The following is a 10,646-nucleotide window of genomic DNA, read 5'->3' as shown; positions in this document are numbered from 1 at the left end:
ATGGGGAGGGAGAAAAGGCAGCCTCCATCTTGAGAAGGTCGCCGCTGGCCTTATTCGATTAATAGGGCGGAACGGAAAGTCAGTTTGACAGGCAGGTGTTCGTCAGGTCAAGCTTTCTTTTGGCATGAATGAAAGCTGCCGCCTTTTTGATGGCATCCTACATACATAGAAAATAATGACATCCAGCACCATTAAAATAATCTTATTTAATTTAATCATTAAATTATTAATCATTTTAAATAAAAATTTATTTTAAACTTTTTTTTTAGGGAATACTGAAAAGGAGCGTATGGGGATGATAAAAGGTAAAATCACCAAAACATAATACAGTTTGCACATACAAAGGAGTATCCTTTATCAAAATACGTGCGTTTATGATATGACATGAAACAACCTACTCAACTTATTCTACTATTTTCTTATAGTATACTATCATTTTTATCCTATCTTATAAATCGTTCCAACAATAATTATTTTTTTTCTATGTTACTGATCATTGTGAAAACTGTATGTAGTTTTATCAAATAAAGTATTGTAGCCTATATATCACAGTTATTTTTTAAATTTAGTATGTAATTTACACAGTGATCCCATTTATTTGTTTCTCTCCTTTTTAATGGCAGGCAGAAATGCAACATAATCCAGGTAATACTATTATTAGGCCCCAATCTATTGACACATAATATTGCGCAAGCCTTCAAGTTTCGCAGAGTTGCTTGTCAGACCAGATATAACAATTTTTTTAAAAAACGGGGGAAAACAGGTTTTAAACCAGATTTTTTATGGTCATGCTGTTAAGAAGCATAGAAGAGTAGGTGAGTCACCCTTTATGGCAGTATTCCTCTGTCATTTGTGCGGCAGGCAGAAATTCGATGGGTCTGGCTTTCCTTTGGCTATGGGTTCCCAGGCTGGAGCACTCATTCAGGCTGCTGTCTTCGGGTCCACTCAGCAGAGACAAGCTGGCTCAAAACTTGCGCCGTTTATTTGCAAGGGGACAGCTCCAACCACCAGCGACTTCAGCTAACATACAAAACTGGAAACTGAAGCAAGAGTTCCACCCAATAGGAACAAACTAAACCACACAGATATTAGGGAAGGATTGGCCCTGCTTAGTATTGAGGATGGGAGACCACCAACGAAGTCCAGAATTGTGATGTAGAGGCGGGTGAGGGCAAACCACCTTTATTCTTCTCTTGCCTTGAAAACCGCTCCAGGGTCTCATAAACTGGATGAGAGTGTTTTATCACTGATCCCGATGCTGCTGAGTTTAGATCAGGGGTGTTGAACTTATTTGTTATGAGGGCTGGAACTGACATAAATGAGACCTTGTTGGGCTGGGCCATATATGTCAAAATGCAATGCCAGGTAGTGGAGATATAAACTTTATAAAGGACACAAACAAACACAAAGAGTTTGTATATCTCCTGTGTGATTGAGGGAACTGGGCAAAGGAAGTTCTGGCTCTTTCCCTCCTTCCCCAGGGGATGAGGAGGGGATGGAGCCTCAGCCAATAGAAGGAAAAGTGGCTTGGCTCAGTAGCTCTGCCGTGTGATTGAGAGAGCCTGGCAAAGTAAGCTCTCCCTCCCCCCTTTCTCCCCAAGGGAGGAGCCTCAGCCAATGGAGAAAATAGAGGCTTGGCTCAGTAGCTCTGCCGTGTGATTGAGAGAGCCTGGCAAAGTAAGCTCTCCCTCCCCCCTTTCTCCCCAAGGGAGGAGCCTCAGCCAATGGAGAAAATAGAGGCTTGGCTCAGTAGCTCTGCTGTGTGATTGAGCAAGCCTGGCAAAGCAAGCGGTGATGCAGAAGGAAACGAAAGAGAGGGAGATGAAAGCAGACTTGGTTGCAGGCCTGATAGGAACTCTCCAGGGGCCTGATTTGGCCCCTGGGCTGCACATTTGACACCCCTGTTTTAGATCAAGGCTAGGGGATTAGAACACAGAGACTGATAACTGCAGCACCTCCTTACCTAAAGCTGCTGCTTGCAGATGCTGAAGGCCACGGAACTTGGCAGTCTTTCCATCCAATGCAGCTCTTGTCATGTTTTGTTAGGAGAGGAAATACATATTGTACAAGGAACCAGTGTTCCTTCTAAGCTGAGTTAGCGTGAGCTAGCTCACAGATTTTTAGCCTTCAGCTCACACATTTTTGTCTTATCTGAAGAAGGATGACCCCAGAGCATACTTATTTATGCAGTAGCTCACAACTTTAATGTCAGTAGCTCACAAAGTAGAATTTTTGCTCACAAGACTTTGCAGCTTAGAGGGAACATTGCAAGGAACTGTTAAAAAAATAATGAGGAATGCAGGGAAACACCATGACAACGTGGAACAGAGCCGGTCACGACGCACACAAGGCTTGTTTTTGCTACATAGCTGAAGGGTTCCCTGAACGCTGGCCCAGCATCCTAATGCAAGCTTCTGACATCTTTGTGATGTAGGCAGGGAGGCCTCTTCCACTCCCTGCTGCTGAACAGACTCATCTGAATCCACATCACATCCTCAACAGACGCTTGAACACTTCAGCCAGGTTTTTGTATCGTAACTGGGGAGGCAGGAGGGCTTCATTTCCTTGGCCGGCTAAGATTTTCCCTTTTGCTTTCGATGACGAATGCGTGACGCTGTGCCAATTACACCCAGGAGACAAGACGCTTTAGGAGAGGAGACAGTATCTGGGGGCATTCCTCCAGGGAAAACCAAGTTTGCAACAGCCAGCCGTTCTTGCTGGGCACCCAAAGATTGCTCCAAACTCCTGCAGCTGAGAAAGTCAGTGTAGTGGTGTGGAGATTAGCACAGCATGTAAGCGGAGGGAGGGAAGCAAATAACTGTGGAGAGGGAGTGGGGGAAAGAAAGCAACTTTAAATAGATTCTCCAAACTGCTGGTTGGCTTGGAGAAGCGATTTAAAGAGAGAAATGCCAACGATGAAGGAGGTTTGAGAGCCACACAATATGCCTGAAATGTGGCTCCCGAGCTACAGTTCGGCCACCCCTGGTCTTAAAGGTGCCTTTGGACTCAAACTTTGTTCTACATACAACCTTTCTGGGTACCTTTAGGAAAGCTGCACACATGTCTCTGCCTTCCATCTTAAAAGATGGTCAGCTGTCTCCAGTGTTCCCTCTAGGCTGAGTTAGCATGAGCGAGCTCACAGATTTTTAGCCTCCAGCTTGCACATTTTTGTCTTAGCTCAAGAAGGATGACCCCAGAGCACACTAATTTATGCAACAGCTCACAACTCTAACACCAGTAGCTCAGAAAGTAGAATTTTTGCTCACAAGACTCTGCAACTTAGAGGGAACATTGGTTGTCTCCCACCTCTGCCATGACCTTACTGGCTTCCTTTAGGAAAGGTGTTCCTACCTTTGCCTTCCCTCCAGGCCCGCAAAATTGTTTTTGCCCCAAACTAGGAAACTTTCTGCTTGCAAGGAGGGAGAGATGCACAGTCAAGGAAGGATCCTGTCCTCATATGTGTGTTCTAGTCTCTGTTGGCTGGCTTGGAGAAGGCATTTGCCTCTTTAAATCGTTCATCCAAGCCAGCCAGGTGGTTTGGAGAATGCATTTAAAGTTGTTTTCTTTCCACCTCTCTCCCCCTCCCTCCTTTCTTCCTTCCTTCCTCTGGCTCTCTAACATCTGATGTTTACTCTATGTGGCTCTTACATGAAGCAAGTTTAAAGGTCAAGGTAGTCCCCTGTGCAAGCACCAGTCATTTCCGACTCTGGGGTGACGTTGAATCACAACATTTTCACAGCAGACTTTTTATAGAGTGGTTTGCCATTGCCTTCCTCAGTCATCTACACTTTCCCCCCAGCTGGGTACTCATTTTACCAACCTCGGAAGGATGGAAGACTGAGTCAACCTCGAGCCGGCTACCTGAACCCAACTTCCACCGTGAGCAGAGAGTTTGACTGCAGTACTGCAGCTTTATCACTCTGCGCCACGGGGCTCATCATAAGGAAGTTTGGCCACTCCCGATGTATAGCCTCTCCCCCACCCAGTCATGCTGCAGCCCAACCAACGGATGGACCCCAAGATCCGTCATGTTGCTGATGTTCAAACAGCCCATGTCAATTCATTGCTCTCTTAAGCAATCCAGAGGCCTCATTCAGGGCTAATCCCAGCTCAGAGAGCACCGTCCCTCCCCTGGAAGTCAGACTGAACCCAAACTACCAATTACCGCTTTTTCAGGGAAGGCCTGATTCCAGAGCAAACCTGCCCTTTGCCTTTTGTTCTGGGAACAGCTGCCCAGAGCCAGAAAGAGCAAACAAACTAAAGATATTCATCTGAACAGGGCTTTGTTTTTTTGTAGCAGGAACTCCTTTGCATATTAGGCCACACACCCCTGATGTAGCCAATCCTCCAAGAGCTTACAGGGCTCTTAGTACAGGGTAGGGTTGCCAAGTCCAATTCAAGAAATAGCTGGGGACGTTGGGGGTGGAGCCAGAAGCAAGGTTGTGACAAGCATAATTGAACTCCAAAAGCAGTTCTGGCCAACATATTTAAAGGAACTGCACATCTTTTAAATGCCTTCCCTCCTTTGGAAATAATGAAGGATAGGGGCAACTTCTTTTGGGGCTCATAGAATTGGACCCCCTCGTCCAATCCCTTTGAAACGTGTGTGTGTGTGTGGGGGGGTATTTTGGAGAGAGCCCCTGGATGCTATGCTGACAATTTGGTGCCTCTAACTCAAAAAAAACAGCTCTCCTAGAGCCCCAGATACCCGCAGACCAATTCTCCATCATACCCTATGGAAATCATTTTCCACCGGTAATAATGGAGTGCCCAGCAGACATTTCCCTCCTCCCTCCCGTTTTCTGATGACCTTGAAGCAGGGGGATGGCCTCCAAACCGGGGGATTCCCTGTCCCCACCTGGGGATTGGCAACTCTAGTACAGGGCCTACTGTAAACTGGAGGACTGGCTACATCAGAGGTGTGTGGCTTAACATTCAAAGGAGATCCTGCTACAAAAAGAAGCCCTGCGTCTGAGAGAACATGATCTCCTCTGCCAGCCTTTGACGCCAGGCCTCTTTTGAAAGCACTTGGGCGGACTATTAATGGACAATTCTCCTTGGCCCTTCCTGTGGCTTCGCTCCTCTCCTTTTGTCTGTCTGTTCCTCCCCCTTTTGCTCTGCAGGGCTGACTCACTCCTGCAGTACACACAGCTCAGATGCGAAATCTGAACGAGGGCGATCTGGTACTTGACACACAGGAGTGTATTTGTCACGTGCCTCCTGTTGGTAATTGGGGCCAGCCCTGGTATTCTGCAACACCCCCCTGACTCCCACTCCAGGGAAATCCATGCAAACAATTCCTTGGCTGAGGAGGGGGTGATGCTCTCAGAGCCCATCAATCTATTGCAGGGGGGGGGGGGCGCTGAATGACTCACAGAAATTTCTCAATGGCCCAAATCACCAGAGGCGTCTGCTGAGCGAACGCAGGGAAGCCTCGATCCGCTTCACCGGAGGCGCTGAGGAAGCCCAGAAGGGAGGGAAAATGCAGAACTGCAGTCTGAATCTCTCGCCTTGAGCGCTGCTGTTGCTGAGCGCAGTGCAGCCGAAGGCCTGGGCCCAGACAGCATCCTCTGTGCTTTTCACATGTGATGATGATGACATTGGATTTATATCTCGCCCTCCATTCCGAATCTCAGAGTCCCAGAGCGGCTCACAATCTCCTTTATCTTCCTCCCCCACAACAGACACCCTCCTCTTCGGAGTGGAGGGCGGGATATAAATCCAATATCTTCTTCTTCTTTATCTTCCTCCCCCACAACAGACACCCTGTGAGGTGGGTGGGGCTGCAGAGGGCTCTCATAGCAGCTGCCCTTTCAAGGACAGAGTCTCAGAGCAGCCTACAATCTCCTTTGCCTTCCTCCCCCACAACAGACACCCTGTGAGGTGGGTGGAGCTGCAGAGGGCTCTCAAAGCAGCTGCCCTTTCAAGGACAGAGTCTCAGAGCAGCCTACAATCTCCTTTGCCTTCCTCCCCCACAACAGACACCCTGTGAGGTGGGTGGAGCTGCAGAGGGCTCTCAAAGCAGCTGCCCTTTCAAGGACAACCTCTGCCAGAGCTATGGCTGACCCAAGGCCATTCCAGCAGGTGTAAATGGAGGAGTGGGCAATCAAACCCGGTTCTCCCAGGTAAGAGTCCGCGCACTTAACCACTACACCAAACTGGCTCTCTCATATTGTGAATAGCAGGGTGTCTTAACAGGCATATTCTCCATCTCTTGTCCCTATCAATGCAATGAATGGAAGCAGTGGCTGGCAGCTACCTCTGTGCAACTCACTGGAGGTCAAGAACCGTGCATAACCGATGCTGTGTGTATGCATTCCGTCCTTGTGTTTCTTGCAGCCCAATTGCAAACCTGCCTTTCTGTTTTTGTACCGGGGCTTGACAGGTTCTTTCAGCCTGGCTGCCAAACACAAAAGACATTTGCCACAGGGCTGTGGTTTGATATACTTGGAAGGGCACCGAGGCAGGGTTGCTCTTATAATCTAATAGCTCTAAAAATCAAAGTCCCTTCTTCTCCTTTTTCTAATTTCTATCCGCCCACATCTTATATTAGAGATCTCTAATATTCTATATTGGCTTAGCCTGCACAGATAGGCTCTGGCCCTCTGATGTAGGCAAAAGCAACCCATGAGAAAATTCTGGGGGTTTATAAAGGATTATCCTGAGAATTCCCCCCCCCCTAATTTTATTTAAGAATTTAAGAAGCAGCTGCGCTCTGAACAGGCAAACGCTGTGTGTGAATGTTTCATTCAAATGCTGGTTTTAGGCGCCCCAAAAACATAGCAGCTGGAGTGGCCCTTTTGAGTTTAGGAGGAAAACCGAAGGGTGATGTTTTTTGTTGGAATGTGTTAATGGATGGAGGCAGGGAGAATCAGTGTTCTGCAGTGCAGTTTCTCCTAGCAAGGCCGGTTATGCAGCCTTTGCTCAACTTGGTTATCTCGCCCTGTATATCAGCGTCAGCCAGCGTGACACAAGGGCTAGTGTTTTATGACCAAGATACAGCAGAGCTGGGTTCAAATTCCCACTCTGCCACAAAGCTTGCTGGGTGACTCTGAGCAAGATACATGGTCTCTCAGCCTCACCTACCAGATGGGGAAACAAAAATGGGAAATGATGCGGCCCACGTTGAGCAGCCTTGAAAAAAAGGTGGGATGACAAATGCCGTTAACAGCCAACATGTATGTATTGACTGAGCAGCCAATGTGTGTCTCTTCCAGGTCATGGTTCACAAACATTTATAGGAAACTTCAGATTCACTTTACTTGTGGAGTACTTTGGAGGTCTGGATTGTTCAAAACTGTCACCTTTAAAAAAAAAAACCCCAACAATCTCTTTTAGCAGTCTCAGCTTCACCCAAGAACTAAGAGGCTGGATTTATACCCCAGCCATCACTCAGGAGTCTCAGAGCGGCTTACAATCTCCTTCCCTTCCTCTCCCCACAACAAAACACCCTGTGAGGTAGGTGGAGCTGAGAGAGCTCTGAGAGAACTGCTCTTGAGAGAACAGCTCTGAGAGAACTGGGACTGGCCCAAGGTCACTCCAGCAATTGCACGTGGAAGAATGGGGAATCAAACTCTGTTCTCCCAGATTAGAGTCTGTGCACTTAACCACTACACCAAACTGACAGGTATCTCACAAACATACCCACAAGTCAAGATAGTCAAGCTGAGCTCCAAACTTGCTTCAGGCCTCACAGTTGCCTCCAGTATCCTGTGGGTCAGCCACTCAAGACAGGCCAGGAGTTTCTGCTGTTAGAACACCCCACTAAGGTCTGCGAGGCCAAGGGTCAGATCCCCACTCTGCCATGGGTCACCTTGGGTCTATCACTACGTCCCAGCTGAGTGAGCACCTCAGAGGTTGGTTAGGAAGACTGGAGACAGAAAGATGTCGCAAGCCACTTTTTCGCTCCCTACTAAGGAGAAAAGTAGGGTTTAAATAACAAAGGAATCAGGGTCAAGAGGGGCAGGTTTTCCCACCAGACTCGCTTGTAATCAGTGGTCACTGGTATCCAACAACAGATAACCCGCCCTGAACCCACTTTGGTGGAAAGCGATTGAATGGATAAATAATCAGGGAGCTCTGACTTTCCATTATACCCCCGAAATCTTGATTTCTTAAGTGCCAATGGACTCCAGTCTAACTGATAATCATGGTATCCCTTTTACTATCAGCTTGACAAAGGGTGGTTCAGTCACCCCTTCAAGACACAGGGCCTTCCTTTGTGCACACCTCACCCTCAGCAGACTTTACTAGTTCAGAAATACCTGGTTGTATTTTCTCAATATGAAACTCTACAGATAGCAGCAGCATCAGTCTATTTCAGAGACACAGACCCTCCCCACCGTGCCTTTCTTCCAACATCACTCTGAAGCATTTAAAATTTTTTTTTAATGGTATGCCTCAAAGCCACACTCCCCCCGCAGAAAGCAGACCAGAATATAAGATCCTGCTTGTGAATGTGTTTGGGGCGGGGCAGTTGACATGGCTGAACAATGCTGCAATGGTCCATTTCCAGTTACCTCACAAAGTCCCCCTGGGAGCCTCACCTGCCACTGTCTGACCTCCCAGGTGCTCTGCGCTGGGGATGGGACTTTTAGATCGGTGACAGACAGGGTTTTAAGATGACCAATTACCTCCCCACCACTACGCTGGAAGTGGCAGGGGAAAATCATCTTCAACACTTACAGTTCCTGTATATGCAACTGGCCAATAGGGAGTTTGCTTAGAAAGAACACCGGAGTTCTGCCTTCCTTGGCTTGAAGTGCTGCCCCTAAAGGCTCTGGTGAAAGAAATCAAGGTCTGCATGTGTAATTCCCTGGTAGACTGGACAGAACTGCTTTCCTTTTAAAAGGTGTATTCCCTTCCCTTCTTCTCCCCTAAAGCTACTGGCTGCAGCCTACGGATCACATATTGGGGGGGGGGGGAGATAAGGTAAAGGTAGTCCCCTGTGCGAGCACCAGTCATTTCTGACTCTGGGGTGACGTTGCATCATGTTGTCACGACAGACTCAACATCACCCCAGAATCGGAAACGACTGGTGCTTGCATAGGGGACTTTCCTTTCCTTCCTTGCCATCACCTTTCCCAGACATCTACACTTTCCCCCCAGCAAGCTGGGTCCTCATTTTACTGACCTCCAAAGGATGGAAGGCTGAGCCAACCTTGAGACAGCTACCTGAACCCAGCTTCCGCTGGGATTGTTCTCAGGGTGTGAGCAGAGCTTGGTCTGCAGTACTGCAGCTTTACCACTCTGGAACACAGGCTCTTTTAAACAACTGCGGCTAGTTCAGTCACAGGAAAGGTCCCCTGTGCAAGCACCAGTTGTTTCCGACTCTGGGGTGACGTTCCTTTCACGTTTTCACGGCAGACTTTTTTACGGGGTGGTTTGCCATTGCCTTCCCCAGTCTTTTACACTTCCCCCCCCCCCAGCAAGCTGGGTCCTCATTTTATCGACCTCTGAAGGATGGAAAGCTGAGTCAACCTTGGGCCAGCTACCTGAATCCAGCTTCCGCTGGAATTGAATGCAGGTCGTGAGCAGAGTTCAGACCACAGTACTGCAGTACTGCTACTTTACCACTCTGCACCACAAGGCCGCTAGTTCAATCACAATCCTTCCTTTAACCCAAATGTCTGTCATCTCCAGCTTAGATTACCGTAGCACTGGTTAAGAAAGCAAGAGAAAGTTACTGCTGGGATAGATGTGTGGCTTGTCACAAACTTTAGGAAGCCCTGGGACAAAGCTAAATAGCAGCTATGCTTCTTTTTCCAAATTAAGGAAACAAGCCACACCAACACCTTATTAGGGCCACCACGTGGTAAGTGTGCGCAGGAAAGGAAATGGGGGGGGGGGAGATACATGTCTCAGGCTCTGCTCTTGCAGCCTCCGATCTGGAAAATTAAATAATGATGGCGTGACACTGATAACTTGTAACTTCAGCCTTCTGGGGAGCAGAGCCAGTTTGGTGTAGTGGTTAAGTGTGTGGACTCTTATCTGGGAGAACCGGGCTTGATTCCCCACTCCTCCACTCGCAGCTGAGAGCCCTCTCAGCCCCACCCAGCTCACAGGGTGTCTGTTGTGGCGGAAGGAGATAAAGGAGAGTGTACGCCGCTCTGAGACTCGGATTCAGAGAGAAGGGCGGGGTATAAAGCTGCAATCTTTTTCAGACATGGCAGCTCTTTGCAAAGTAAGGACTTACTGGACACAGGAACAGCACCAGTAGCCCTATTAAGGCAGTCTGCATTTCTACAAGAAATCTTTGGCTGTTAATTATTGCTCCCCAGGAAGCAGCTAAACCTTCTTCTCCAACAGCAACATCAGCTTCAGAAAATGCTGAAGAATACTTCACAAAGCAAGTCATCAGACACGCACCCTGCAGACAGAATCTCTGCCAGTGGAAAGTAAATGCCACAGCAGGATTTGTTGGGGGTGGGGGGTGGGGATCTGGTTTGGTGGCCCTGGGCTCTCAGCACTGTAAGCTGCCTTAAGTTCCACAGGCTAACCTCCCTTCACTTGGGCACTCACAGCAGCTCCGCTCCCACCACCTTTATGGGCCCCTCTCGCAGAGAGACAAGAGACCTCTTAAGTCTCCCCCCCCTTTGCTCTGCAAGGTGCGTTAGGGAAGGGGAGAGGGAAAAAGGCGCAAAGAC

The sequence above is a fragment of the Heteronotia binoei genome, chromosome 20 (assembly GCF_032191835.1).
Source record: "Heteronotia binoei isolate CCM8104 ecotype False Entrance Well chromosome 20, APGP_CSIRO_Hbin_v1, whole genome shotgun sequence".
Taxonomy (NCBI): Eukaryota; Metazoa; Chordata; class Lepidosauria; order Squamata; family Gekkonidae; genus Heteronotia; species Heteronotia binoei.
This window is presented reverse-complemented; position numbering follows the sequence as displayed.